A 26,060-nucleotide genomic window follows, 5' to 3' on the forward strand; every position below is an offset into this window, starting at 1 on the left:
GGCAGCACTGGGGTAGAGAGTCAGCCTTCCGCTGATGCCTGCCTAGGCGTGGCTGGGCTGGGGGCCTCAGTTGCTGTTACTGGGCCTGCTTCTTTCCTGGACTTGTAGGCCGCCAGCCTGAGAAGGTAAGGCCTCAACCAACATCGCCCTCTGCCTTCCAAAGAGTCGAGGAGACCGCAGCAGGAAAATTGTGTGTGTGTTTATTTCTTCTTTTTTTAGAGGTGCTTTCTATTTTTGTAAGGAACTGACGCCTGGGTGAGTGCTAGTGTGGCTTGAGGTAAATTCACGGGCAGCTTCTTTGCAAACTTTTGCCAAACCAACTTGGGGCAGCACTGGGGTAGAGAGTCAGCCTTCCGCTGATGCCTGCCTAGGCGTGGCTGGGCTGGGGGCCTCAGTTGCTGTTACTGGGCCTGCTTCTTTCCTGGACTTGTAGGCCGCCAGCCTGAGAAGGTAAGGCCTCAACCAACATCGCCCTCTGCCTTCCAAAGAGTCGAGGAGACCGCAGCAGGAAAATTGTGTGTGTGTTTATTTCTTCTTTTTTTAGAGGTGCTTTCTATTTTTGTAAGGAACTGACGCCTGGGTGAGTGCTAGTGTGGCGTGAGTTAAATTTACAGGCATCTTCTTTGCAAACTTTTGCCAAACCAACTTGGGGCAGCAGTGGGGTAGAGAGTCAGCCTTCTGCTGATGCCTGCCTAGGCGTGGCTGGGCTGGGGGCCTCAGCTGCTGTTACTGGGCCTGCTTCTTTCCTGGACTTGTAGGCCACCAGCCGGAGAAAGTAAGGGCCTCAACCAACATCGCCCTCTGCCTTCCAAAGAGTCGAGGAGTCCCCAGCAGGAAAATTGTGTGTGTGTTTATTTCTTCTTTTTTAGAGATGCTTTCTATTTTTGTAAGGAACCGACGCCTGGGTGAGTGCTAGTGTGGCTTGAGGTAAATTTACGGGCAGCTTCTTTGCAAACTTTTGCCAAAACAACTTGGGGCAGCACTGGGGTAGAGAGTCAGCCTTCCGCTGATGCCTGCCTAGGCGTGGCTGGGCTGGGGGCCTCAGTTGCTGTTACTGGGCCTGCTTCTTTCCTGGACTTGTAGGCCGCCAGCCTGAGAAGGTAAGGCCTCAACCAACATCGCCCTCTGCCTTCCAAAGAGTCGAGGAGACCGCAGCAGGAAAATTGTGTGTGTGTTTATTTCTTCTTTTTTTAGAGGTGCTTTCTATTTTTGTAAGGAACTGACGCCTGGGTGAGTGCTAGTGTGGCTTGAGGTAAATTCACGGGCAGCTTCTTTGCAAACTTTTGCCAAACCAACTTGGGGCAGCAGTGGGGTAGAGAGTCAGCCTTAAGCTGATGCCTGCCTGGGCTGGGCTGGGCTGGGGGCCTCAGCTGCTGTTACTGGGCCTGCTTCTTTCCTGGACTTGTAGGTCACCAGCCCGATATGGTAAGGGCCTCAACCAACATCACCCTCTGCCTTCCAAAGCGTCGAGGAGCCCCCAGCAGGAAAATTGTGTGTGTGTTTATTTCCATCTTTCTTTCCGAGTTTTTTTTTAAAGTTTTGTAAGGAACGGATGCTTGGGTGAGTGAGTGCAAGTGTGGCTTGGCCTGAATTTACAGACACTTTCTTTGCAAACATGAGTAGGCAAGTGGGTATTTCAAAAGTGGGTGCATGGAGCTGCTCGTTGCTTTTCCAAGCTGGCAGCTGTGGCTCCTGAGCTTGAGGCAAAAAGAAGGGCAGAAGCACACTGCAGAGGACAGCGTTCAGCCTTGCAAGAGGGCAGTGGACGTCGGAGGAGCCGACACAGCACAAGAGGCTCGGAATCGGCGCACTCTTCGCCTACGGCCATACCACCCTGAATGCGCCCGATCTCGTCCGATCTCGGAAGCTAAGCAGGGTCGGGCCTGGTTAGTACTTGGATGGGAGACCGCCTGGGAATACCAGGTGCTGTAGGCATTTTGCTACTCTGTGCCCGATAGGCGGAGTTCGTCTTCTCCGTCTTGAACTACATTTTTCCTCCATTCCGCTTTTAATTTTAACAAACACGGCGCGTGAAAAAGGCACAGGGGCAGACAGCAGCCCTCGCTCCAATGCAGAGCCCCGTCAGAGGCGGACACGTTGTCGCCAAACTAACTTGGAGCAGCAGCAGCAGCAGCAGGAGACTGAAGCCAGGGCAGCAGCTTGCCGCCTCGGGTGGGTGGATGCAGCCAGAAAGGGCCACTCGTGTCCCTGGCAAAGCACCTCCAGCGTCTCCCCGTTTTCTCTCCAGTGGACGCGCAAGGCCCCCTACAGCTAGGGGAGGCAAGTGGATGGGCCTCATCTGCATATGTGGGCTCTAGAGGAAGAGTGCACCCTGGGAGACAAGGGGACACCTGGAGCGGGAAGTGCTCACGGGGGAGAAGTGCCTACAAGAGGCAGGAAGGGAGGGAGGCCACATCATGCCTCTCCATAGCCAGGCCTCTGGATGATGGGGCAGAAGCGGCCGTCACCCTAAGCTTCCTAGAAGTCCCAGCTGGGCCCCATGCTACCTAATATCTCGCCTGATCGAGCCTGGTCGAGCACTGGTCGAGCCTTCAGCCAAGGGACACAGGAGCCAAGGGGTCTGGCCTCGAGCCTTCAACCGAGGGACCCAGGAGCCCAGGGTCTGGCCTCAGTGCTTCCCAAGTCGGCCTTCAGCTGAAGCCTGCCTGGGCTGGGAGCCTCAGCTGCTGTTCCTGGGTGTGCTTCTTTCCTGCATGTGAAGGCCACCAGCGGCGAAGGTTGCCCTCCGCCTTCCAAGGAGTCGAGGGGATAGAAGCAGGAAAATTGTGTGTGTGTTTATTTCTTCTTTTTTAGAGATTCTTTCTATTTTTGTAAGGAACTGACGCCTGGGTGAGTGCTAGTGTGGCTTGAGGTAAATTCACCGGCAGCTTCTTTGCAAACTTTTGCCAAACCAACTTGGGGCAGCAGTGGGGTAGAGAGTCAGCCTTCTGCTGATGCCTGCCTAGGCGTGGCTGGGCTGGGGGCCTCAGCTGCTGTTACTGGGCCTGCTTCTTTCCTGGACTTGTAGGCCACCAGCCGGAGAAAGTAAGGGCCTCAACCAACATCGCCCTCTGCCTTCCAAAGAGTCGAGGAGTCCCCAGCAGGAAAATTGTGTGTGTGTTTATTTCTTCTTTTTTAGAGATGCTTTCTATTTTTGTAAGGAAACGACGCCTGGGTGAGTGCTAGTGTGGCGTGAGCTAAATTTACAGGCATCTTCTTTGCAAACTTTTGCCAAACCAACTTGGAGCAGCAGTGGGGTAGAGAGTCAGCCTTCTGCTGATGCCTGCCTGGGCTGGGCTGGTCTGGGGGCCTCAGCTGCTGTTACTGGGCCTGCTTCTTTCCTGGACTTGTAGGCCACCAGCCCGAGAAGGTAAGGGCCTCAACCAACATCGCCCTCTGCCTTCCAAAGAGTCGAGGTGTCCCCAGCAGGAAAATTGTGTGTGTGTATTTCTTCTTTTTTTAGAGATGCTTTCTATTTTTGTAAGGAACCGACGCCTGGGTGAGTGCTAGTGTGGCTTGAGGTAAATTTACGGGCAGCTTCTTTGCAAACTTTTGCCAAACCAACTTGGGGCAGCACTGGGGTAGAGAGTCAGCCTTCCGCTGATGCCTGCCTAGGCGTGGCTGGGCTGGGGGCCTCAGTTGCTGTTACTGGGCCTGCTTCTTTCCTGGACTTGTAGGCCGCCAGCCTGAGAAGGTAAGGCCTCAACCAACATCGCCCTCTGCCTTCCAAAGAGTCGAGGAGACCGCAGCAGGAAAATTGTGTGTGTGTTTATTTCTTCTTTTTTTAGAGGTGCTTTCTATTTTTGTAAGGAACTGACGCCTGGGTGAGTGCTAGTGTGGCGTGAGTTAAATTTACAGGCATCTTCTTTGCAAACTTTTGCCAAACCAACTTGGGGCAGCAGTGGGGTAGAGAGTCAGCCTTCTGCTGATGCCTGCCTAGGCGTGGCTGGGCTGGGGGCCTCAGCTGCTGTTACTGGGCCTGCTTCTTTCCTGGACTTGTAGGCCACCAGCCGGAGAAAGTAAGGGCCTCAACCAACATCGCCCTCTGCCTTCCAAAGAGTCGAGGAGTCCCCAGCAGGAAAATTGTGTGTGTGTTTATTTCTTCTTTTTTAGAGATGCTTTCTATTTTTGTAAGGAACCGACGCCTGGGTGAGTGCTAGTGTGGCTTGAGGTAAATGTGGCTTGAGGTAAATTTACGGGCAGCTTCTTTGCAAACTTTTGCCAAAACAACTTGGGGCAGCACTGGGGTAGAGAGTCAGCCTTCCGCTGATGCCTGCCTAGGCGTGGCTGGGCTGGGGGCCTCAGTTGCTGTTACTGGGCCTGCTTCTTTCCTGGACTTGTAGGCCGCCAGCCTGAGAAGGTAAGGCCTCAACCAACATCGCCCTCTGCCTTCCAAAGAGTCGAGGAGACCGCAGCAGGAAAATTGTGTGTGTGTTTATTTCTTCTTTTTTTAGAGGTGCTTTCTATTTTTGTAAGGAACTGACGCCTGGGTGAGTGCTAGTGTGGCTTGAGGTAAATTCACGGGCAGCTTCTTTGCAAACTTTTGCCAAACCAACTTGGGGCAGCAGTGGGGTAGAGAGTCAGCCTTAAGCTGATGCCTGCCTGGGCTGGGCTGGGGGCCTCAGCTGCTGTTACTGGGCCTGCTTCTTTCCTGGACTTGTAGGCCACCAGCCCGATATGGTAAGGGCCTCAACCAACATCACCCTCTGCCTTCCAAAGCGTCGAGGAGCCCCCAGCAGGAAAATTGTGTGTGTGTTTATTTCCATCTTTCTTTCCGAGTTTTTTTTTAAAGTTTTGTAAGGAACGGATGCTTGGGTGAGTGAGTGCAAGTGTGGCTTGGCCTGAATTTACAGACACTTTCTTTGCAAACATGAGTAGGCAAGTGGGTATTTCAAAAGTGGGTGCATGGAGCTGCTCGTTGCTTTTCCAAGCTGGCAGCTGTGGCTCCTGAGCTTGAGGCAAAAAGAAGGGCAGAAGCACACTGCAGAGGACAGCGTTCAGCCTTGCAAGAGGGCAGTGGACGTCGGAGGAGCCGACACAGCACAAGAGGCTCGGAATCTGCGCACTCTTCGCCTACGGCCATACCACCCTGAATGCGCCCGATCTCGTCCGATCTCGGAAGCTAAGCAGGGTCGGGCCTGGTTAGTACTTGGATGGGAGACCGCCTGGGAATACCAGGTGCTGTAGGCATTTTGCTACTCTGTGCCCGATAGGCGGCGTTCGTCTTCTCCGTCTTGAACTACATTTTTCCTCCATTCCGCTTTTAATTTTAACAAACACGGCGCGTGAAAAAGGCACAGGGGCAGACAGCAGCCCTCGCTCCAATGCAGAGCCCCGTCAGAGGCGGACACGTTGTCGCCAAACTAACTTGGAGCAGCAGCAGCAGGAGACTGAAGCCAGGGCAGCAGCTTGCCGCCTCGGGTGGGTGGATGCAGCCAGAAAGGGCCACTCGTGTCCCTGGCAAAGCACCTCCAGCGTCTCCCCGTTTTCTCTCCAGTGGACGCGCAAGGCCCCCTACAGCTAGGGGAGGCAAGTGGATGGGCCTCATCTGCATATGTGGGCTCTAGAGGAAGAGTGCACCCTGGGAGACAAGGGGACACCTGGAGCGGGAAGTGCTCACGGGGGAGAAGTGCCTACAAGAGGCAGGAAGGGAGGGAGGCCACATCATGCCTCTCCATAGCCAGGCCTCTGGATGATGGGGCAGAAGCGGCCGTCACCCTAAGCTTCCTAGAAGTCCCAGCTGGGCCCCATGCTACCTAATATCTCGCCTGATCGAGCCTGGTCGAGCACTGGTCGAGCCTTCAGCCAAGGGACACAGGAGCCAAGGGGTCTGGCCTCGAGCCTTCAGCCGAGGGACCCAGGAGCCCAGGGTCTGGCCTCAGTGCTTCCCAAGTCGGCCTTCAGCTGAAGCCTGCCTGGGCTGGGAGCCTCAGCTGCTGTTCCTGGGTGTGCTTCTTTCCTGCATGTGAAGGCCACCAGCGGCGAAGGTTGCCCTCCGCCTTCTAAGGAGTCGAGGAGACCGCAGCAGGAAAATTGTGTGTGTGTTTATTTCTTCTTTTTTTAGAGGTGCTTTCTATTTTTGCAAGGAACTGACGCCTGGATGAGTGCTAGTGTGGCTTGAGGTAAATTCACGGGCAGCTTCTTTGCAAACTTTTGCCAAACCAACTTGGGGCAGCAGTGGGGTAGAGAGTCAGCCTTCTGCTGATGCCTGCCTAGGCGTGGCTGGGCTGGGGGCCTCAGCTGCTGTTACTGGGCCTGCTTCTTTCCTGGACTTGTAGGCCACCAGCCGGAGAAAGTAAGGGCCTCAACCAACATCGCCCTCTGCCTTCCAAAGAGTCGAGGAGTCCCCAGCAGGAAAATTGTGTGTGTGTTTATTTCTTCTTTTTTAGAGATGCTTTCTATTTTTGTAAGGAAACGACGCCTGGGTGAGTGCTAGTGTGGCGTGAGCTAAATTTACAGGCATCTTCTTTGCAAACTTTTGCCAAACCAACTTGGAGCAGCAGTGGGGTAGAGAGTCAGCCTTCTGCTGATGCCTGCCTGGGCTGGGCTGGTCTGGGGGCCTCAGCTGCTGTTACTGGGCCTGCTTCTTTCCTGGACTTGTAGGCCACCAGCCCGAGAAGGTAAGGGCCTCAACCAACATCGCCCTCTGCCTTCCAAAGAGTCGAGGTGTCCCCAGCAGGAAAATTGTGTGTGTGTATTTCTTCTTTTTTTAGAGATGCTTTCTATTTTTGTAAGGAACCGACGCCTGGGTGAGTGCTAGTGTGGCTTGAGGTAAATTTACGGGCAGCTTCTTTGCAAACTTTTGCCAAACCAACTTGGGGCAGCACTGGGGTAGAGAGTCAGCCTTCCGCTGATGCCTGCCTAGGCGTGGCTGGGCTGGGGGCCTCAGTTGCTGTTACTGGGCCTGCTTCTTTCCTGGACTTGTAGGCCGCCAGCCTGAGAAGGTAAGGCCTCAACCAACATCGCCCTCTGCCTTCCAAAGAGTCGAGGAGACCGCAGCAGGAAAATTGTGTGTGTGTTTATTTCTTCTTTTTTTAGAGGTGCTTTCTATTTTTGTAAGGAACTGACGCCTGGGTGAGTGCTAGTGTGGCTTGAGGTAAATTCACGGGCAGCTTCTTTGCAAACTTTTGCCAAACCAACTTGGGGCAGCACTGGGGTAGAGAGTCAGCCTTCCGCTGATGCCTGCCTAGGCGTGGCTGGGCTGGGGGCCTCAGTTGCTGTTACTGGGCCTGCTTCTTTCCTGGACTTGTAGGCCGCCAGCCTGAGAAGGTAAGGCCTCAACCAACATCGCCCTCTGCCTTCCAAAGAGTCGAGGAGACCGCAGCAGGAAAATTGTGTGTGTGTTTATTTCTTCTTTTTTTAGAGGTGCTTTCTATTTTTGTAAGGAACTGACGCCTGGGTGAGTGCTAGTGTGGCGTGAGTTAAATTTACAGGCATCTTCTTTGCAAACTTTTGCCAAACCAACTTGGGGCAGCAGTGGGGTAGAGAGTCAGCCTTCTGCTGATGCCTGCCTAGGCGTGGCTGGGCTGGGGGCCTCAGCTGCTGTTACTGGGCCTGCTTCTTTCCTGGACTTGTAGGCCACCAGCCGGAGAAAGTAAGGGCCTCAACCAACATCGCCCTCTGCCTTCCAAAGAGTCGAGGAGTCCCCAGCAGGAAAATTGTGTGTGTGTTTATTTCTTCTTTTTTAGAGATGCTTTCTATTTTTGTAAGGAACCGACGCCTGGGTGAGTGCTAGTGTGGCTTGAGGTAAATTTACGGGCAGCTTCTTTGCAAACTTTTGCCAAAACAACTTGGGGCAGCACTGGGGTAGAGAGTCAGCCTTCCGCTGATGCCTGCCTAGGCGTGGCTGGGCTGGGGGCCTCAGTTGCTGTTACTGGGCCTGCTTCTTTCCTGGACTTGTAGGCCGCCAGCCTGAGAAGGTAAGGCCTCAACCAACATCGCCCTCTGCCTTCCAAAGAGTCGAGGAGACCGCAGCAGGAAAATTGTGTGTGTGTTTATTTCTTCTTTTTTTAGAGGTGCTTTCTATTTTTGTAAGGAACTGACGCCTGGGTGAGTGCTAGTGTGGCTTGAGGTAAATTCACGGGCAGCTTCTTTGCAAACTTTTGCCAAACCAACTTGGGGCAGCAGTGGGGTAGAGAGTCAGCCTTAAGCTGATGCCTGCCTGGGCTGGGCTGGGCTGGGGGCCTCAGCTGCTGTTACTGGGCCTGCTTCTTTCCTGGACTTGTAGGTCACCAGCCCGATATGGTAAGGGCCTCAACCAACATCACCCTCTGCCTTCCAAAGCGTCGAGGAGCCCCCAGCAGGAAAATTGTGTGTGTGTTTATTTCCATCTTTCTTTCCGAGTTTTTTTTTAAAGTTTTGTAAGGAACGGATGCTTGGGTGAGTGAGTGCAAGTGTGGCTTGGCCTGAATTTACAGACACTTTCTTTGCAAACATGAGTAGGCAAGTGGGTATTTCAAAAGTGGGTGCATGGAGCTGCTCGTTGCTTTTCCAAGCTGGCAGCTGTGGCTCCTGAGCTTGAGGCAAAAAGAAGGGCAGAAGCACACTGCAGAGGACAGCGTTCAGCCTTGCAAGAGGGCAGTGGACGTCGGAGGAGCCGACACAGCACAAGAGGCTCGGAATCGGCGCACTCTTCGCCTACGGCCATACCACCCTGAATGCGCCCGATCTCGTCCGATCTCGGAAGCTAAGCAGGGTCGGGCCTGGTTAGTACTTGGATGGGAGACCGCCTGGGAATACCAGGTGCTGTAGGCATTTTGCTACTCTGTGCCCGATAGGCGGAGTTCGTCTTCTCCGTCTTGAACTACATTTTTCCTCCATTCCGCTTTTAATTTTAACAAACACGGCGCGTGAAAAAGGCACAGGGGCAGACAGCAGCCCTCGCTCCAATGCAGAGCCCCGTCAGAGGCGGACACGTTGTCGCCAAACTAACTTGGAGCAGCAGCAGCAGCAGCAGGAGACTGAAGCCAGGGCAGCAGCTTGCCGCCTCGGGTGGGTGGATGCAGCCAGAAAGGGCCACTCGTGTCCCTGGCAAAGCACCTCCAGCGTCTCCCCGTTTTCTCTCCAGTGGACGCGCAAGGCCCCCTACAGCTAGGGGAGGCAAGTGGATGGGCCTCATCTGCATATGTGGGCTCTAGAGGAAGAGTGCACCCTGGGAGACAAGGGGACACCTGGAGCGGGAAGTGCTCACGGGGGAGAAGTGCCTACAAGAGGCAGGAAGGGAGGGAGGCCACATCATGCCTCTCCATAGCCAGGCCTCTGGATGATGGGGCAGAAGCGGCCGTCACCCTAAGCTTCCTAGAAGTCCCAGCTGGGCCCCATGCTACCTAATATCTCGCCTGATCGAGCCTGGTCGAGCACTGGTCGAGCCTTCAGCCAAGGGACACAGGAGCCAAGGGGTCTGGCCTCGAGCCTTCAACCGAGGGACCCAGGAGCCCAGGGTCTGGCCTCAGTGCTTCCCAAGTCGGCCTTCAGCTGAAGCCTGCCTGGGCTGGGAGCCTCAGCTGCTGTTCCTGGGTGTGCTTCTTTCCTGCATGTGAAGGCCACCAGCGGCGAAGGTTGCCCTCCGCCTTCCAAGGAGTCGAGGGGATAGAAGCAGGAAAATTGTGTGTGTGTTTATTTCTTCTTTTTTAGAGATTCTTTCTATTTTTGTAAGGAACTGACGCCTGGGTGAGTGCTAGTGTGGCTTGAGGTAAATTCACGGGCAGCTTCTTTGCAAACTTTTGCCAAACCAACTTGGGGCAGCAGTGGGGTAGAGAGTCAGCCTTCTGCTGATGCCTGCCTAGGCGTGGCTGGGCTGGGGGCCTCAGCTGCTGTTACTGGGCCTGCTTCTTTCCTGGACTTGTAGGCCACCAGCCGGAGAAAGTAAGGGCCTCAACCAACATCGCCCTCTGCCTTCCAAAGAGTCGAGGAGTCCCCAGCAGGAAAATTGTGTGTGTGTTTATTTCTTCTTTTTTAGAGATGCTTTCTATTTTTGTAAGGAAACGACGCCTGGGTGAGTGCTAGTGTGGCGTGAGCTAAATTTACAGGCATCTTCTTTGCAAACTTTTGCCAAACCAACTTGGAGCAGCAGTGGGGTAGAGAGTCAGCCTTCTGCTCATGCCTGCCTGGGCTGGGCTGGTCTGGGGGCCTCAGCTGCTGTTACTGGGCCTGCTTCTTTCCTGGACTTGTAGGCCACCAGCCCGAGAAGGTAAGGGCCTCAACCAACATCGCCCTCTGCCTTCCAAAGAGTCGAGGTGTCCCCAGCAGGAAAATTGTGTGTGTGTATTTCTTCTTTTTTTAGAGATGCTTTCTATTTTTGTAAGGAACCGACGCCTGGGTGAGTGCTAGTGTGGCTTGAGGTAAATTTACGGGCAGCTTCTTTGCAAACTTTTGCCAAACCAACTTGGGGCAGCACTGGGGTAGAGAGTCAGCCTTCCGCTGATGCCTGCCTAGGCGTGGCTGGGCTGGGGGCCTCAGTTGCTGTTACTGGGCCTGCTTCTTTCCTGGACTTGTAGGCCGCCAGCCTGAGAAGGTAAGGCCTCAACCAACATCGCCCTCTGCCTTCCAAAGAGTCGAGGAGACCGCAGCAGGAAAATTGTGTGTGTGTTTATTTCTTCTTTTTTTAGAGGTGCTTTCTATTTTTGTAAGGAACTGACGCCTGGGTGAGTGCTAGTGTGGCGTGAGTTAAATTTACAGGCATCTTCTTTGCAAACTTTTGCCAAACCAACTTGGGGCAGCAGTGGGGTAGAGAGTCAGCCTTCTGCTGATGCCTGCCTAGGCGTGGCTGGGCTGGGGGCCTCAGCTGCTGTTACTGGGCCTGCTTCTTTCCTGGACTTGTAGGCCACCAGCCGGAGAAAGTAAGGGCCTCAACCAACATCGCCCTCTGCCTTCCAAAGAGTCGAGGAGTCCCCAGCAGGAAAATTGTGTGTGTGTTTATTTCTTCTTTTTTAGAGATGCTTTCTATTTTTGTAAGGAACCGACGCCTGGGTGAGTGCTAGTGTGGCTTGAGGTAAATTTACGGGCAGCTTCTTTGCAAACTTTTGCCAAAACAACTTGGGGCAGCACTGGGGTAGAGAGTCAGCCTTCCGCTGATGCCTGCCTAGGCGTGGCTGGGCTGGGGGCCTCAGTTGCTGTTACTGGGCCTGCTTCTTTCCTGGACTTGTAGGCCGCCAGCCTGAGAAGGTAAGGCCTCAACCAACATCGCCCTCTGCCTTCCAAAGAGTCGAGGAGACCGCAGCAGGAAAATTGTGTGTGTGTTTATTTCTTCTTTTTTTAGAGGTGCTTTCTATTTTTGTAAGGAACTGACGCCTGGGTGAGTGCTAGTGTGGCTTGAGGTAAATTCACGGGCAGCTTCTTTGCAAACTTTTGCCAAACCAACTTGGGGCAGCAGTGGGGTAGAGAGTCAGCCTTAAGCTGATGCCTGCCTGGGCTGGGCTGGGCTGGGGGCCTCAGCTGCTGTTACTGGGCCTGCTTCTTTCCTGGACTTGTAGGTCACCAGCCCGATATGGTAAGGGCCTCAACCAACATCACCCTCTGCCTTCCAAAGCGTCGAGGAGCCCCCAGCAGGAAAATTGTGTGTGTGTTTATTTCCATCTTTCTTTCCGAGTTTTTTTTTAAAGTTTTGTAAGGAACAGATGCTTGGGTGAGTGAGTGCAAGTGTGGCTTGGCCTGAATTTACAGACACTTTCTTTGCAAACATGAGTAGGCAAGTGGGTATTTCAAAAGTGGGTGCATGGAGCTGCTCGTTGCTTTTCCAAGCTGGCAGCTGTGGCTCCTGAGCTTGAGGCAAAAAGAAGGGCAGAAGCACACTGCAGAGGACAGCGTTCAGCCTTGCAAGAGGGCAGTGGACGTCGGAGGAGCCGACACAGCACAAGAGGCTCGGAATCGGCGCACTCTTCGCCTACGGCCATACCACCCTGAATGCGCCCGATCTCGTCCGATCTCGGAAGCTAAGCAGGGTCGGGCCTGGTTAGTACTTGGATGGGAGACCGCCTGGGAATACCAGGTGCTGTAGGCATTTTGCTACTCTGTGCCCGATAGGCGGAGTTCGTCTTCTCCGTCTTGAACTACATTTTTCCTCCATTCCGCTTTTAATTTTAACAAACACGGCGCGTGAAAAAGGCACAGGGGCAGACAGCAGCCCTCGCTCCAATGCAGAGCCCCGTCAGAGGCGGACACGTTGTCGCCAAACTAACTTGGAGCAGCAGCAGCAGCAGCAGGAGACTGAAGCCAGGGCAGCAGCTTGCCGCCTCGGGTGGGTGGATGCAGCCAGAAAGGGCCACTCGTGTCCCTGGCAAAGCACCTCCAGCGTCTCCCCGTTTTCTCTCCAGTGGACGCGCAAGGCCCCCTACAGCTAGGGGAGGCAAGTGGATGGGCCTCATCTGCATATGTGGGCTCTAGAGGAAGAGTGCACCCTGGGAGACAAGGGGACACCTGGAGCGGGAAGTGCTCACGGGGGAGAAGTGCCTACAAGAGGCAGGAAGGGAGGGAGGCCACATCATGCCTCTCCATAGCCAGGCCTCTGGATGATGGGGCAGAAGCGGCCGTCACCCTAAGCTTCCTAGAAGTCCCAGCTGGGCCCCATGCTACCTAATATCTTGCCTGATCGAGCCTGGTCGAGCACTGGTCGAGCCTTCAGCCAAGGGACACAGGAGCCAAGGGGTCTGGCCTCGAGCCTTCAACCGAGGGACCCAGGAGCCCAGGGTCTGGCCTCAGTGCTTCCCAAGTCGGCCTTCAGCTGAAGCCTGCCTGGGCTGGGAGCCTCAGCTGCTGTTCCTGGGTGTGCTTCTTTCCTGCATGTGAAGGCCACCAGCGGCGAAGGTTGCCCTCCGCCTTCCAAGGAGTCGAGGGGATAGAAGCAGGAAAATTGTGTGTGTGTTTATTTCTTCTTTTTTAGAGATTCTTTCTATTTTTGTAAGGAACTGACGCCTGGGTGAGTGCTAGTGTGGCTTGAGGTAAATTCACGGGCAGCTTCTTTGCAAACTTTTGCCAAACCAACTTGGGGCAGCAGTGGGGTAGAGAGTCAGCCTTCTGCTGATGCCTGCCTAGGCGTGGCTGGGCTGGGGGCCTCAGCTGCTGTTACTGGGCCTGCTTCTTTCCTGGACTTGTAGGCCACCAGCCGGAGAAAGTAAGGGCCTCAACCAACATCGCCCTCTGCCTTCCAAAGAGTCGAGGAGTCCCCAGCAGGAAAATTGTGTGTGTGTTTATTTCTTCTTTTTTAGAGATGCTTTCTATTTTTGTAAGGAAACGACGCCTGGGTGAGTGCTAGTGTGGCGTGAGCTAAATTTACAGGCATCTTCTTTGCAAACTTTTGCCAAACCAACTTGGAGCAGCAGTGGGGTAGAGAGTCAGCCTTCTGCTGATGCCTGCCTGGGCTGGGCTGGTCTGGGGGCCTCAGCTGCTGTTACTGGGCCTGCTTCTTTCCTGGACTTGTAGGCCACCAGCCCGAGAAGGTAAGGGCCTCAACCAACATCGCCCTCTGCCTTCCAAAGAGTCGAGGTGTCCCCAGCAGGAAAATTGTGTGTGTGTATTTCTTCTTTTTTTAGAGATGCTTTCTATTTTTGTAAGGAACCGACGCCTGGGTGAGTGCTAGTGTGGCTTGAGGTAAATTTACGGGCAGCTTCTTTGCAAACTTTTGCCAAACCAACTTGGGGCAGCACTGGGGTAGAGAGTCAGCCTTCCGCTGATGCCTGCCTAGGCGTGGCTGGGCTGGGGGCCTCAGTTGCTGTTACTGGGCCTGCTTCTTTCCTGGACTTGTAGGCCGCCAGCCTGAGAAGGTAAGGCCTCAACCAACATCGCCCTCTGCCTTCCAAAGAGTCGAGGAGACCGCAGCAGGAAAATTGTGTGTGTGTTTATTTCTTCTTTTTTTAGAGGTGCTTTCTATTTTTGTAAGGAACTGACGCCTGGGTGAGTGCTAGTGTGGCTTGAGGTAAATTCACGGGCAGCTTCTTTGCAAACTTTTGCCAAACCAACTTGGGGCAGCACTGGGGTAGAGAGTCAGCCTTCCGCTGATGCCTGCCTAGGCGTGGCTGGGCTGGGGGCCTCAGTTGCTGTTACTGGGCCTGCTTCTTTCCTGGACTTGTAGGCCGCCAGCCTGAGAAGGTAAGGCCTCAACCAACATCGCCCTCTGCCTTCCAAAGAGTCGAGGAGACCGCAGCAGGAAAATTGTGTGTGTGTTTATTTCTTCTTTTTTTAGAGGTGCTTTCTATTTTTGTAAGGAACTGACGCCTGGGTGAGTGCTAGTGTGGCGTGAGTTAAATTTACAGGCATCTTCTTTGCAAACTTTTGCCAAACCAACTTGGGGCAGCAGTGGGGTAGAGAGTCAGCCTTCTGCTGATGCCTGCCTAGGCGTGGCTGGGCTGGGGGCCTCAGCTGCTGTTACTGGGCCTGCTTCTTTCCTGGACTTGTAGGCCACCAGCCGGAGAAAGTAAGGGCCTCAACCAACATCGCCCTCTGCCTTCCAAAGAGTCGAGGAGTCCCCAGCAGGAAAATTGTGTGTGTGTTTATTTCTTCTTTTTTAGAGATGCTTTCTATTTTTGTAAGGAACCGACGCCTGGGTGAGTGCTAGTGTGGCTTGAGGTAAATTTACGGGCAGCTTCTTTGCAAACTTTTGCCAAAACAACTTGGGGCAGCACTGGGGTAGAGAGTCAGCCTTCCGCTGATGCCTGCCTAGGCGTGGCTGGGCTGGGGGCCTCAGTTGCTGTTACTGGGCCTGCTTCTTTCCTGGACTTGTAGGCCGCCAGCCTGAGAAGGTAAGGCCTCAACCAACATCGCCCTCTGCCTTCCAAAGAGTCGAGGAGACCGCAGCAGGAAAATTGTGTGTGTGTTTATTTCTTCTTTTTTTAGAGGTGCTTTCTATTTTTGTAAGGAACTGACGCCTGGGTGAGTGCTAGTGTGGCTTGAGGTAAATTCACGGGCAGCTTCTTTGCAAACTTTTGCCAAACCAACTTGGGGCAGCAGTGGGGTAGAGAGTCAGCCTTAAGCTGATGCCTGCCTGGGCTGGGCTGGGCTGGGGGCCTCAGCTGCTGTTACTGGGCCTGCTTCTTTCCTGGACTTGTAGGTCACCAGCCCGATATGGTAAGGGCCTCAACCAACATCACCCTCTGCCTTCCAAAGCGTCGAGGAGCCCCCAGCAGGAAAATTGTGTGTGTGTTTATTTCCATCTTTCTTTCCGAGTTTTTTTTTAAAGTTTTGTAAGGAACGGATGCTTGGGTGAGTGAGTGCAAGTGTGGCTTGGCCTGAATTTACAGACACTTTCTTTGCAAACATGAGTAGGCAAGTGGGTATTTCAAAAGTGGGTGCATGGAGCTGCTCGTTGCTTTTCCAAGCTGGCAGCTGTGGCTCCTGAGCTTGAGGCAAAAAGAAGGGCAGAAGCACACTGCAGAGGACAGCGTTCAGCCTTGCAAGAGGGCAGTGGACGTCGGAGGAGCCGACACAGCACAAGAGGCTCGGAATCGGCGCACTCTTCGCCTACGGCCATACCACCCTGAATGCGCCCGATCTCGTCCGATCTCGGAAGCTAAGCAGGGTCGGGCCTGGTTAGTACTTGGATGGGAGACCGCCTGGGAATACCAGGTGCTGTAGGCATTTTGCTACTCTGTGCCCGATAGGCGGAGTTCGTCTTCTCCGTCTTGAACTACATTTTTCCTCCATTCCGCTTTTAATTTTAACAAACACGGCGCGTGAAAAAGGCACAGGGGCAGACAGCAGCCCTCGCTCCAATGCAGAGCCCCGTCAGAGGCGGACACGTTGTCGCCAAACTAACTTGGAGCAGCAGCAGCAGCAGCAGGAGACTGAAGCCAGGGCAGCAGCTTGCCGCCTCGGGTGGGTGGATGCAGCCAGAAAGGGCCACTCGTGTCCCTGGCAAAGCACCTCCAGCGTCTCCCCGTTTTCTCTCCAGTGGACGCGCAAGGCCCCCTACAGCTAGGGGAGGCAAGTGGATGGGCCTCATCTGCATATGTGGGCTCTAGAGGAAGAGTGCACCCTGGGAGACAAGGGGACACCTGGAGCGGGAAGTGCTCACGGGGGAGAAGTGCCTACAAGAGGCAGGAAGGGAGGGAGGCCACATCATGCCTCTCCATAGCCAGGCCTCTGGATGATGGGGCAGAAGCGGCCGTCACCCTAAGCTTCCTAGAAGTCCCAGCTGGGCCCCATGCTACCTAATATCTCGCCTGATCGAGCCTGGTCGAGCACTGGTCGAGCCTTCAGCCAAGGGACACAGGAGCCAAGGGGTCTGGCCTCGAGCCTTCAACCGAGGGACCCAGGAGCCCAGGGTCTGGCCTCAGTGCTTCCCAAGTCGGCCTTCAGCTGAAGCCTGCCTGGGCTGGGAGCCTCAGCTGCTGTTCCTGGGTGTGCTTCTTTCCTGCATGTGAAGGCCACCAGCGGCGAAGGTTGCCCTCCGCCTTCCAAGGAGTCGAGGGGATAGAAGCAGGAAAATTGTGTGTGTGTTTATTTCTTCTTTTTTAGAGATTCTTTCTATTTTTGTAAGGAACTGACGCCTGGGTGAGTGCTAGTGTGGCTTGAGGTAAATTCACGGGCAGCTTCTTTGCAAACTTTTGCCAAACCAACTTGGGGCAGCAGTGGGGTAGAGAGTCAGCCTTCTGCTGATGCCTGCCTAGGCGTGGCTGGGCTGGGGGCCTCAGCTGCTGTTACTGGGCCTGCTTCTTTCCTGGACTTGTAGGCCACCAGCCGGAGAAAGTAAGGGCCTCAACCAACATCGCCCTCTGCCTTCCAAAGAGTCGAGGAGTCCCCAGCAGGAAAATTGTGTGTGTGTTTATTTCTTCTTTTTTAGAGATGCTTTCTATTTTTGTAAGGAAACGACGCCTGGGTGAGTGCTAGTGTGGCGTGAGCTAAATTTACAGGCATCTTCTTTGCAAACTTTTGCCAAACCAACTTGGAGCAGCAGTGGGGTAGAGAGTCAGCCTTCTGCTGATGCCTGCCTGGGCTGGGCTGGTCTGGGGGCCTCAGCTGCTGTTACTGGGCCTGCTTCTTTCCTGGACTTGTAGGCCACCAGCCCGAGAAGGTAAGGGCCTCAACCAACATCGCCCTCTGCCTTCCAAAGAGTCGAGGTGTCCCCAGCAGGAAAATTGTGTGTGTGTATTTCTTCTTTTTTTAGAGATGCTTTCTATTTTTGTAAGGAACCGACGCCTGGGTGAGTGCTAGTGTGGCTTGAGGTAAATTTACGGGCAGCTTCTTTGCAAACTTTTGCCAAACCAACTTGGGGCAGCACTGGGGTAGAGAGTCAGCCTTCCGCTGATGCCTGCCTAGGCGTGGCTGGGCTGGGGGCCTCAGTTGCTGTTACTGGGCCTGCTTCTTTCCTGGACTTGTAGGCCGCCAGCCTGAGAAGGTAAGGCCTCAACCAACATCGCCCTCTGCCTTCCAAAGAGTCGAGGAGACCGCAGCAGGAAAATTGTGTGTGTGTTTATTTCTTCTTTTTTTAGAGGTGCTTTCTATTTTTGTAAGGAACTGACGCCTGGGTGAGTGCTAGTGTGGCGTGAGTTAAATTTACAGGCATCTTCTTTGCAAACTTTTGCCAAACCAACTTGGGGCAGCAGTGGGGTAGAGAGTCAGCCTTCTGCTGATGCCTGCCTAGGCGTGGCTGGGCTGGGGGCCTCAGCTGCTGTTACTGGGCCTGCTTCTTTCCTGGACTTGTAGGCCACCAGCCGGAGAAAGTAAGGGCCTCAACCAACATCGCCCTCTGCCTTCCAAAGAGTCGAGGAGTCCCCAGCAGGAAAATTGTGTGTGTGTTTATTTCTTCTTTTTTAGAGATGCTTTCTATTTTTGTAAGGAACCGACGCCTGGGTGAGTGCTAGTGTGGCTTGAGGTAAATTTACGGGCAGCTTCTTTGCAAACTTTTGCCAAAACAACTTGGGGCAGCACTGGGGTAGAGAGTCAGCCTTCCGCTGATGCCTGCCTAGGCGTGGCTGGGCTGGGGGCCTCAGTTGCTGTTACTGGGCCTGCTTCTTTCCTGGACTTGTAGGCCGCCAGCCTGAGAAGGTAAGGCCTCAACCAACATCGCCCTCTGCCTTCCAAAGAGTCGAGGAGACCGCAGCAGGAAAATTGTGTGTGTGTTTATTTCTTCTTTTTTTAGAGGTGCTTTCTATTTTTGTAAGGAACTGACGCCTGGGTGAGTGCTAGTGTGGCTTGAGGTAAATTCACGGGCAGCTTCTTTGCAAACTTTTGCCAAACCAACTTGGGGCAGCAGTGGGGTAGAGAGTCAGCCTTAAGCTGATGCCTGCCTGGGCTGGGCTGGGCTGGGGGCCTCAGCTGCTGTTACTGGGCCTGCTTCTTTCCTGGACTTGTAGGTCACCAGCCCGATATGGTAAGGGCCTCAACCAACATCACCCTCTGCCTTCCAAAGCGTCGAGGAGCCCCCAGCAGGAAAATTGTGTGTGTGTTTATTTCCATCTTTCTTTCCGAGTTTTTTTTTAAAGTTTTGTAAGGAACAGATGCTTGGGTGAGTGAGTGCAAGTGTGGCTTGGCCTGAATTTACAGACACTTTCTTTGCAAACATGAGTAGGCAAGTGGGTATTTCAAAAGTGGGTGCATGGAGCTGCTCGTTGCTTTTCCAAGCTGGCAGCTGTGGCTCCTGAGCTTGAGGCAAAAAGAAGGGCAGAAGCACACTGCAGAGGACAGCGTTCAGCCTTGCAAGAGGGCAGTGGACGTCGGAGGAGCCGACACAGCACAAGAGGCTCGGAATCGGCGCACTCTTCGCCTACGGCCATACCACCCTGAATGCGCCCGATCTCGTCCGATCTCGGAAGCTAAGCAGGGTCGGGCCTGGTTAGTACTTGGATGGGAGACCGCCTGGGAATACCAGGTGCTGTAGGCATTTTGCTACTCTGTGCCCGATAGGCGGAGTTCGTCTTCTCCGTCTTGAACTACATTTTTCCTCCATTCCGCTTTTAATTTTAACAAACACGGCGCGTGAAAAAGGCACAGGGGCAGACAGCAGCCCTCGCTCCAATGCAGAGCCCCGTCAGAGGCGGACACGTTGTCGCCAAACTAACTTGGAGCAGCAGCAGCAGCAGCAGGAGACTGAAGCCAGGGCAGCAGCTTGCCGCCTCGGGTGGGTGGATGCAGCCAGAAAGGGCCACTCGTGTCCCTGGCAAAGCACCTCCAGCGTCTCCCCGTTTTCTCTCCAGTGGACGCGCAAGGCCCCCTACAGCTAGGGGAGGCAAGTGGATGGGCCTCATCTGCATATGTGGGCTCTAGAGGAAGAGTGCACCCTGGGAGACAAGGGGACACCTGGAGCGGGAAGTGCTCACGGGGGAGAAGTGCCTACAAGAGGCAGGAAGGGAGGGAGGCCACATCATGCCTCTCCATAGCCAGGCCTCTGGATGATGGGGCAGAAGCGGCCGTCACCCTAAGCTTCCTAGAAGTCCCAGCTGGGCCCCATGCTACCTAATATCTCGCCTGATCGAGCCTGGTCGAGCACTGGTCGAGCCTTCAGCCAAGGGACACAGGAGCCAAGGGGTCTGGCCTCGAGCCTTCAACCGAGGGACCCAGGAGCCCAGGGTCTGGCCTCAGTGCTTCCCAAGTCGGCCTTCAGCTGAAGCCTGCCTGGGCTGGGAGCCTCAGCTGCTGTTCCTGGGTGTGCTTCTTTCCTGCATGTGAAGGCCACCAGCGGCGAAGGTTGCCCTCCGCCTTCCAAGGAGTCGAGGGGATAGAAGCAGGAAAATTGTGTGTGTGTTTATTTCTTCTTTTTTAGAGATTCTTTCTATTTTTGTAAGGAACTGACGCCTGGGTGAGTGCTAGTGTGGCTTGAGGTAAATTCACGGGCAGCTTCTTTGCAAACTTTTGCCAAACCAACTTGGGGCAGCAGTGGGGTAGAGAGTCAGCCTTCTGCTGATGCCTGCCTAGGCGTGGCTGGGCTGGGGGCCTCAGCTGCTGTTACTGGGCCTGCTTCTTTCCTGGACTTGTAGGCCACCAGCCGGAGAAAGTAAGGGCCTCAACCAACATCGCCCTCTGCCTTCCAAAGAGTCGAGGAGTCCCCAGCAGGAAAATTGTGTGTGTGTTTATTTCTTCTTTTTTAGAGATGCTTTCTATTTTTGTAAGGAAACGACGCCTGGGTGAGTGCTAGTGTGGCGTGAGCTAAATTTACAGGCATCTTCTTTGCAAACTTTTGCCAAACCAACTTGGAGCAGCAGTGGGGTAGAGAGTCAGCCTTCTGCTGATGCCTGCCTGGGCTGGGCTGGTCTGGGGGCCTCAGCTGCTGTTACTGGGCCTGCTTCTTTCCTGGACTTGTAGGCCACCAGCCCGAGAAGGTAAGGGCCTCAACCAACATCGCCCTCTGCCTTCCAAAGAGTCGAGGTGTCCCCAGCAGGAAAATTGTGTGTGTGTATTTCTTCTTTTTTTAGAGATGCTTTCTATTTTTGTAAGGAACCGACGCCTGGGTGAGTGCTAGTGTGGCTTGAGGTAAATTTACGGGCAGCTTCTTTGCAAACTTTTGCCAAACCAACTTGGGGCAGCACTGGGGTAGAGAGTCAGCCTTCCGCTGATGCCTGCCTAGGCGTGGCTGGGCTGGGGGCCTCAGTTGCTGTTACTGGGCCTGCTTCTTTCCTGGACTTGTAGGCCGCCAGCCTGAGAAGGTAAGGCCTCAACCAACATCGCCCTCTGCCTTCCAAAGAGTCGAGGAGACCGCAGCAGGAAAATTGTGTGTGTGTTTATTTCTTCTTTTTTTAGAGGTGCTTTCTATTTTTGTAAGGAACTGACGCCTGGGTGAGTGCTAGTGTGGCTTGAGGTAAATTCACGGGCAGCTTCTTTGCAAACTTTTGCCAAACCAACTTGGGGCAGCACTGGGGTAGAGAGTCAGCCTTCCGCTGATGCCTGCCTAGGCGTGGCTGGGCTGGGGGCCTCAGTTGCTGTTACTGGGCCTGCTTCTTTCCTGGACTTGTAGGCCGCCAGCCTGAGAAGGTAAGGCCTCAACCAACATCGCCCTCTGCCTTCCAAAGAGTCGAGGAGACCGCAGCAGGAAAATTGTGTGTGTGTTTATTTCTTCTTTTTTTAGAGGTGCTTTCTATTTTTGTAAGGAACTGACGCCTGGGTGAGTGCTAGTGTGGCGTGAGTTAAATTTACAGGCATCTTCTTTGCAAACTTTTGCCAAACCAACTTGGGGCAGCAGTGGGGTAGAGAGTCAGCCTTCTGCTGATGCCTGCCTAGGCGTGGCTGGGCTGGGGGCCTCAGCTGCTGTTACTGGGCCTGCTTCTTTCCTGGACTTGTAGGCCACCAGCCGGAGAAAGTAAGGGCCTCAACCAACATCGCCCTCTGCCTTCCAAAGAGTCGAGGAGTCCCCAGCAGGAAAATTGTGTGTGTGTTTATTTCTTCTTTTTTAGAGATGCTTTCTATTTTTGTAAGGAACCGACGCCTGGGTGAGTGCTAGTGTGGCTTGAGGTAAATTTACGGGCAGCTTCTTTGCAAACTTTTGCCAAAACAACTTGGGGCAGCACTGGGGTAGAGAGTCAGCCTTCCGCTGATGCCTGCCTAGGCGTGGCTGGGCTGGGGGCCTCAGTTGCTGTTACTGGGCCTGCTTCTTTCCTGGACTTGTAGGCCGCCAGCCTGAGAAGGTAAGGCCTCAACCAACATCGCTCTCTGCCTTCCAAAGAGTCGAGGAGACCGCAGCAGGAAAATTGTGTGTGTGTTTATTTCTTCTTTTTTTAGAGGTGCTTTCTATTTTTGTAAGGAACTGACGCCTGGGTGAGTGCTAGTGTGGCTTGAGGTAAATTCACGGGCAGCTTCTTTGCAAACTTTTGCCAAACCAACTTGGGGCAGCAGTGGGGTAGAGAGTCAGCCTTAAGCTGATGCCTGCCTGGGCTGGGCTGGGCTGGGGGCCTCAGCTGCTGTTACTGGGCCTGCTTCTTTCCTGGACTTGTAGGTCACCAGCCCGATATGGTAAGGGCCTCAACCAACATCACCCTCTGCCTTCCAAAGCGTCGAGGAGCCCCCAGCAGGAAAATTGTGTGTGTGTTTATTTCCATCTTTCTTTCCGAGTTTTTTTTTAAAGTTTTGTAAGGAACGGATGCTTGGGTGAGTGAGTGCAAGTGTGGCTTGGCCTGAATTTACAGACACTTTCTTTGCAAACATGAGTAGGCAAGTGGGTATTTCAAAAGTGGGTGCATGGAGCTGCTCGTTGCTTTTCCAAGCTGGCAGCTGTGGCTCCTGAGCTTGAGGCAAAAAGAAGGGCAGAAGCACACTGCAGAGGACAGCGTTCAGCCTTGCAAGAGGGCAGTGGACGTCGGAGGAGCCGACACAGCACAAGAGGCTCGGAATCGGCGCACTCTTCGCCTACGGCCATACCACCCTGAATGCGCCCGATCTCGTCCGATCTCGGAAGCTAAGCAGGGTCGGGCCTGGTTAGTACTTGGATGGGAGACCGCCTGGGAATACCAGGTGCTGTAGGCATTTTGCTACTCTGTGCCCGATAGGCGGAGTTCGTCTTCTCCGTCTTGAACTACATTTTTCCTCCATTCCGCTTTTAATTTTAACAAACACGGCGCGTGAAAAAGGCACAGGGGCAGACAGCAGCCCTCGCTCCAATGCAGAGCCCCGTCAGAGGCGGACACGTTGTCGCCAAACTAACTTGGAGCAGCAGCAGCAGCAGCAGGAGACTGAAGCCAGGGCAGCAGCTTGCCGCCTCGGGTGGGTGGATGCAGCCAGAAAGGGCCACTCGTGTCCCTGGCAAAGCACCTCCAGCGTCTCCCCGTTTTCTCTCCAGTGGACGCGCAAGGCCCCCTACAGCTAGGGGAGGCAAGTGGATGGGCCTCATCTGCATATGTGGGCTCTAGAGGAAGAGTGCACCCTGGGAGACAAGGGGACACCTGGAGCGGGAAGTGCTCACGGGGGAGAAGTGCCTACAAGAGGCAGGAAGGGAGGGAGGCCACATCATGCCTCTCCATAGCCAGGCCTCTGGATGATGGGGCAGAAGCGGCCGTCACCCTAAGCTTCCTAGAAGTCCCAGCTGGGCCCCATGCTACCTAATATCTCGCCTGATCGAGCCTGGTCGAGCACTGGTCGAGCCTTCAGCCAAGGGACACAGGAGCCAAGGGGTCTGGCCTCGAGCCTTCAACCGAGGGACCCAGGAGCCCAGGGTCTGGCCTCAGTGCTTCCCAAGTCGGCCTTCAGCTGAAGCCTGCCTGGGCTGGGAGCCTCAGCTGCTGTTCCTGGGTGTGCTTCTTTCCTGCATGTGAAGGCCACCAGCGGCGAAGGTTGCCCTCCGCCTTCCAAGGAGTCGAGGGGATAGAAGCAGGAAAATTGTGTGTGTGTTTATTTCTTCTTTTTTAGAGATTCTTTCTATTTTTGTAAGGAACTGACGCCTGGGTGAGTGCTAGTGTGGCTTGAGGTAAATTCACGGGCAGCTTCTTTGCAAACTTTTGCCAAACCAACTTGGGGCAGCAGTGGGGTAGAGAGTCAGCCTTCTGCTGATGCCTGCCTAGGCGTGGCTGGGCTGGGGGCCTCAGCTGCTGTTACTGGGCCTGCTTCTTTCCTGGACTTGTAGGCCACCAGCCGGAGAAAGTAAGGGCCTCAACCAACATCGCCCTCTGCCTTCCAAAGAGTCGAGGAGTCCCCAGCAGGAAAATTGTGTGTGTGTTTATTTCTTCTTTTTTAGAGATGCTTTCTATTTTTGTAAGGAAACGACGCCTGGGTGAGTGCTAGTGTGGCGTGAGCTAAATTTACAGGCATCTTCTTTGCAAACTTTTGCCAAACCAACTTGGAGCAGCAGTGGGGTAGAGAGTCAGCCTTCTGCTGATGCCTGCCTGGGCTGGGCTGGTCTGGGGGCCTCAGCTGCTGTTACTGGGCCTGCTTCTTTCCTGGACTTGTAGGCCACCAGCCCGAGAAGGTAAGGGCCTCAACCAACATCGCCCTCTGCCTTCCAAAGAGTCGAGGTGTCCCCAGCAGGAAAATTGTGTGTGTGTATTTCTTCTTTTTTTAGAGATGCTTTCTATTTTTGTAAGGAACCGACGCCTGGGTGAGTGCTAGTGTGGCTTGAGGTAAATTTACGGGCAGCTTCTTTGCAAACTTTTGCCAAACCAACTTGGGGCAGCACTGGGGTAGAGAGTCAGCCTTCCGCTGATGCCTGCCTAGGCGTGGCTGGGCTGGGGGCCTCAGTTGCTGTTACTGGGCCTGCTTCTTTCCTGGACTTGTAGGCCGCCAGCCTGAGAAGGTAAGGCCTCAACCAACATCGCCCTCTGCCTTCCAAAGAGTCGAGGAGACCGCAGCAGGAAAATTGTGTGTGTGTTTATTTCTTCTTTTTTTAGAGGTGCTTTCTATTTTTGTAAGGAACTGACGCCTGGGTGAGTGCTAGTGTGGCGTGAGTTAAATTTACAGGCATCTTCTTTGCAAACTTTTGCCAAACCAACTTGGGGCAGCAGTGGGGTAGAGAGTCAGCCTTCTGCTGATGCCTGCCTAGGCGTGGCTGGGCTGGGGGCCTCAGCTGCTGTTACTGGGCCTGCTTCTTTCCTGGACTTGTAGGCCACCAGCCGGAGAAAGTAAGGGCCTCAACCAACATCGCCCTCTGCCTTCCAAAGAGTCGAGGAGTCCCCAGCAGGAAAATTGTGTGTGTGTTTATTTCTTCTTTTTTAGAGATGCTTTCTATTTTTGTAAGGAACCGACGCCTGGGTGAGTGCTAGTGTGGCTTGAGGTAAATTTACGGGCAGCTTCTTTGCAAACTTTTGCCAAAACAACTTGGGGCAGCACTGGGGTAGAGAGTCAGCCTTCCGCTGATGCCTGCCTAGGCGTGGCTGGGCTGGGGGCCTCAGTTGCTGTTACTGGGCCTGCTTCTTTCCTGGACTTGTAGGCCGCCAGCCTGAGAAGGTAAGGCCTCAACCAACATCGCCCTCTGCCTTCCAAAGAGTCGAGGAGACCGCAGCAGGAAAATTGTGTGTGTGTTTATTTCTTCTTTTTTTAGAGGTGCTTTCTATTTTTGTAAGGAACTGACGCCTGGGTGAGTGCTAGTGTGGCTTGAGGTAAATTCACGGGCAGCTTCTTTGCAAACTTTTGCCAAACCAACTTGGGGCAGCAGTGGGGTAGAGAGTCAGCCTTAAGCTGATGCCTGCCTGGGCTGGGCTGGGCTGGGGGCCTCAGCTGCTGTTACTGGGCCTGCTTCTTTCCTGGACTTGTAGGTCACCAGCCCGATATGGTAAGGGCCTCAACCAACATCACCCTCTGCCTTCCAAAGCGTCGAGGAGCCCCCAGCAGGAAAATTGTGTGTGTGTTTATTTCCATCTTTCTTTCCGAGTTTTTTTTTAAAGTTTTGTAAGGAACAGATGCTTGGGTGAGTGAGTGCAAGTGTGGCTTGGCCTGAATTTACAGACACTTTCTTTGCAAACATGAGTAGGCAAGTGGGTATTTCAAAAGTGGGTGCATGGAGCTGCTCGTTGCTTTTCCAAGCTGGCAGCTGTGGCTCCTGAGCTTGAGGCAAAAAGAAGGGCAGAAGCACACTGCAGAGGACAGCGTTCAGCCTTGCAAGAGGGCAGTGGACGTCGGAGGAGCCGACACAGCACAAGAGGCTCGGAATCGGCGCACTCTTCGCCTACGGCCATACCACCCTGAATGCGCCCGATCTCGTCCGATCTCGGAAGCTAAGCAGGGTCGGGCCTGGTTAGTACTTGGATGGGAGACCGCCTGGGAATACCAGGTGCTGTAGGCATTTTGCTACTCTGTGCCCGATAGGCGGAGTTCGTCTTCTCCGTCTTGAACTACATTTTTCCTCCATTCCGCTTTTAATTTTAACAAACACGGCGCGTGAAAAAGGCACAGGGGCAGACAGCAGCCCTCGCTCCAATGCAGAGCCCCGTCAGAGGCGGACACGTTGTCGCCAAACTAACTTGGAGCAGCAGCAGCAGCAGCAGGAGACTGAAGCCAGGGCAGCAGCTTGCCGCCTCGGGTGGGTGGATGCAGCCAGAAAGGGCCACTCGTGTCCCTGGCAAAGCACCTCCAGCGTCTCCCCGTTTTCTCTCCAGTGGACGCGCAAGGCCCCCTACAGCTAGGGGAGGCAAGTGGATGGGCCTCATCTGCATATGTGGGCTCTAGAGGAAGAGTGCACCCTGGGAGACAAGGGGACACCTGGAGCGGGAAGTGCTCAC

The 26,060-nt window shown here is 54.1% G+C and overlaps 8 non-coding genes across 8 annotated transcripts; all 8 read left to right on the plus strand.

The window, feature by feature from the left end:
- Window positions 1-1,816: 1,816 nt before the first annotated feature.
- On the plus strand, window positions 1,817-1,935 carry LOC138558835 (5S ribosomal RNA). Its single transcript, XR_011298954.1, has one exon. It is a non-coding gene; the product is annotated as a 5S ribosomal RNA (ribosomal RNA).
- Window positions 1,936-5,071: 3,136 nt separating this feature from the next.
- Window positions 5,072-5,190, plus strand: LOC138558836 (5S ribosomal RNA). Its single transcript, XR_011298955.1, has one exon. It is a non-coding gene; the product is annotated as a 5S ribosomal RNA (ribosomal RNA).
- Window positions 5,191-8,635: 3,445 nt separating this feature from the next.
- On the plus strand, window positions 8,636-8,754 carry LOC138558838 (5S ribosomal RNA). The gene has a single exon (XR_011298957.1). It is a non-coding gene; the product is annotated as a 5S ribosomal RNA (ribosomal RNA).
- A 3,125-nt stretch (window positions 8,755-11,879) lies between these two features.
- On the plus strand, window positions 11,880-11,998 carry LOC138558840 (5S ribosomal RNA). The gene has a single exon (XR_011298958.1). It is a non-coding gene; the product is annotated as a 5S ribosomal RNA (ribosomal RNA).
- A 3,450-nt stretch (window positions 11,999-15,448) lies between these two features.
- On the plus strand, window positions 15,449-15,567 carry LOC138558841 (5S ribosomal RNA). The gene has a single exon (XR_011298959.1). It is a non-coding gene; the product is annotated as a 5S ribosomal RNA (ribosomal RNA).
- Window positions 15,568-18,692: 3,125 nt separating this feature from the next.
- LOC138558842 (5S ribosomal RNA) lies at window positions 18,693-18,811 on the plus strand. Its single transcript, XR_011298960.1, has one exon. It is a non-coding gene; the product is annotated as a 5S ribosomal RNA (ribosomal RNA).
- Window positions 18,812-22,261: 3,450 nt separating this feature from the next.
- On the plus strand, window positions 22,262-22,380 carry LOC138558843 (5S ribosomal RNA). Its single transcript, XR_011298961.1, has one exon. It is a non-coding gene; the product is annotated as a 5S ribosomal RNA (ribosomal RNA).
- A 3,125-nt stretch (window positions 22,381-25,505) lies between these two features.
- Window positions 25,506-25,624, plus strand: LOC138558844 (5S ribosomal RNA). Its single transcript, XR_011298962.1, has one exon. It is a non-coding gene; the product is annotated as a 5S ribosomal RNA (ribosomal RNA).
- The last annotated feature ends 436 nt before the right edge of the window (window positions 25,625-26,060 follow it).

This window comes from Ambystoma mexicanum, unplaced genomic scaffold (genome assembly GCF_040938575.1).
Source record: "Ambystoma mexicanum isolate Mex_15411 unplaced genomic scaffold, UKY_AmexF1_1 Mex_scaf34, whole genome shotgun sequence".
NCBI classification, from domain to species: domain Eukaryota; kingdom Metazoa; phylum Chordata; class Amphibia; order Caudata; family Ambystomatidae; genus Ambystoma; species Ambystoma mexicanum.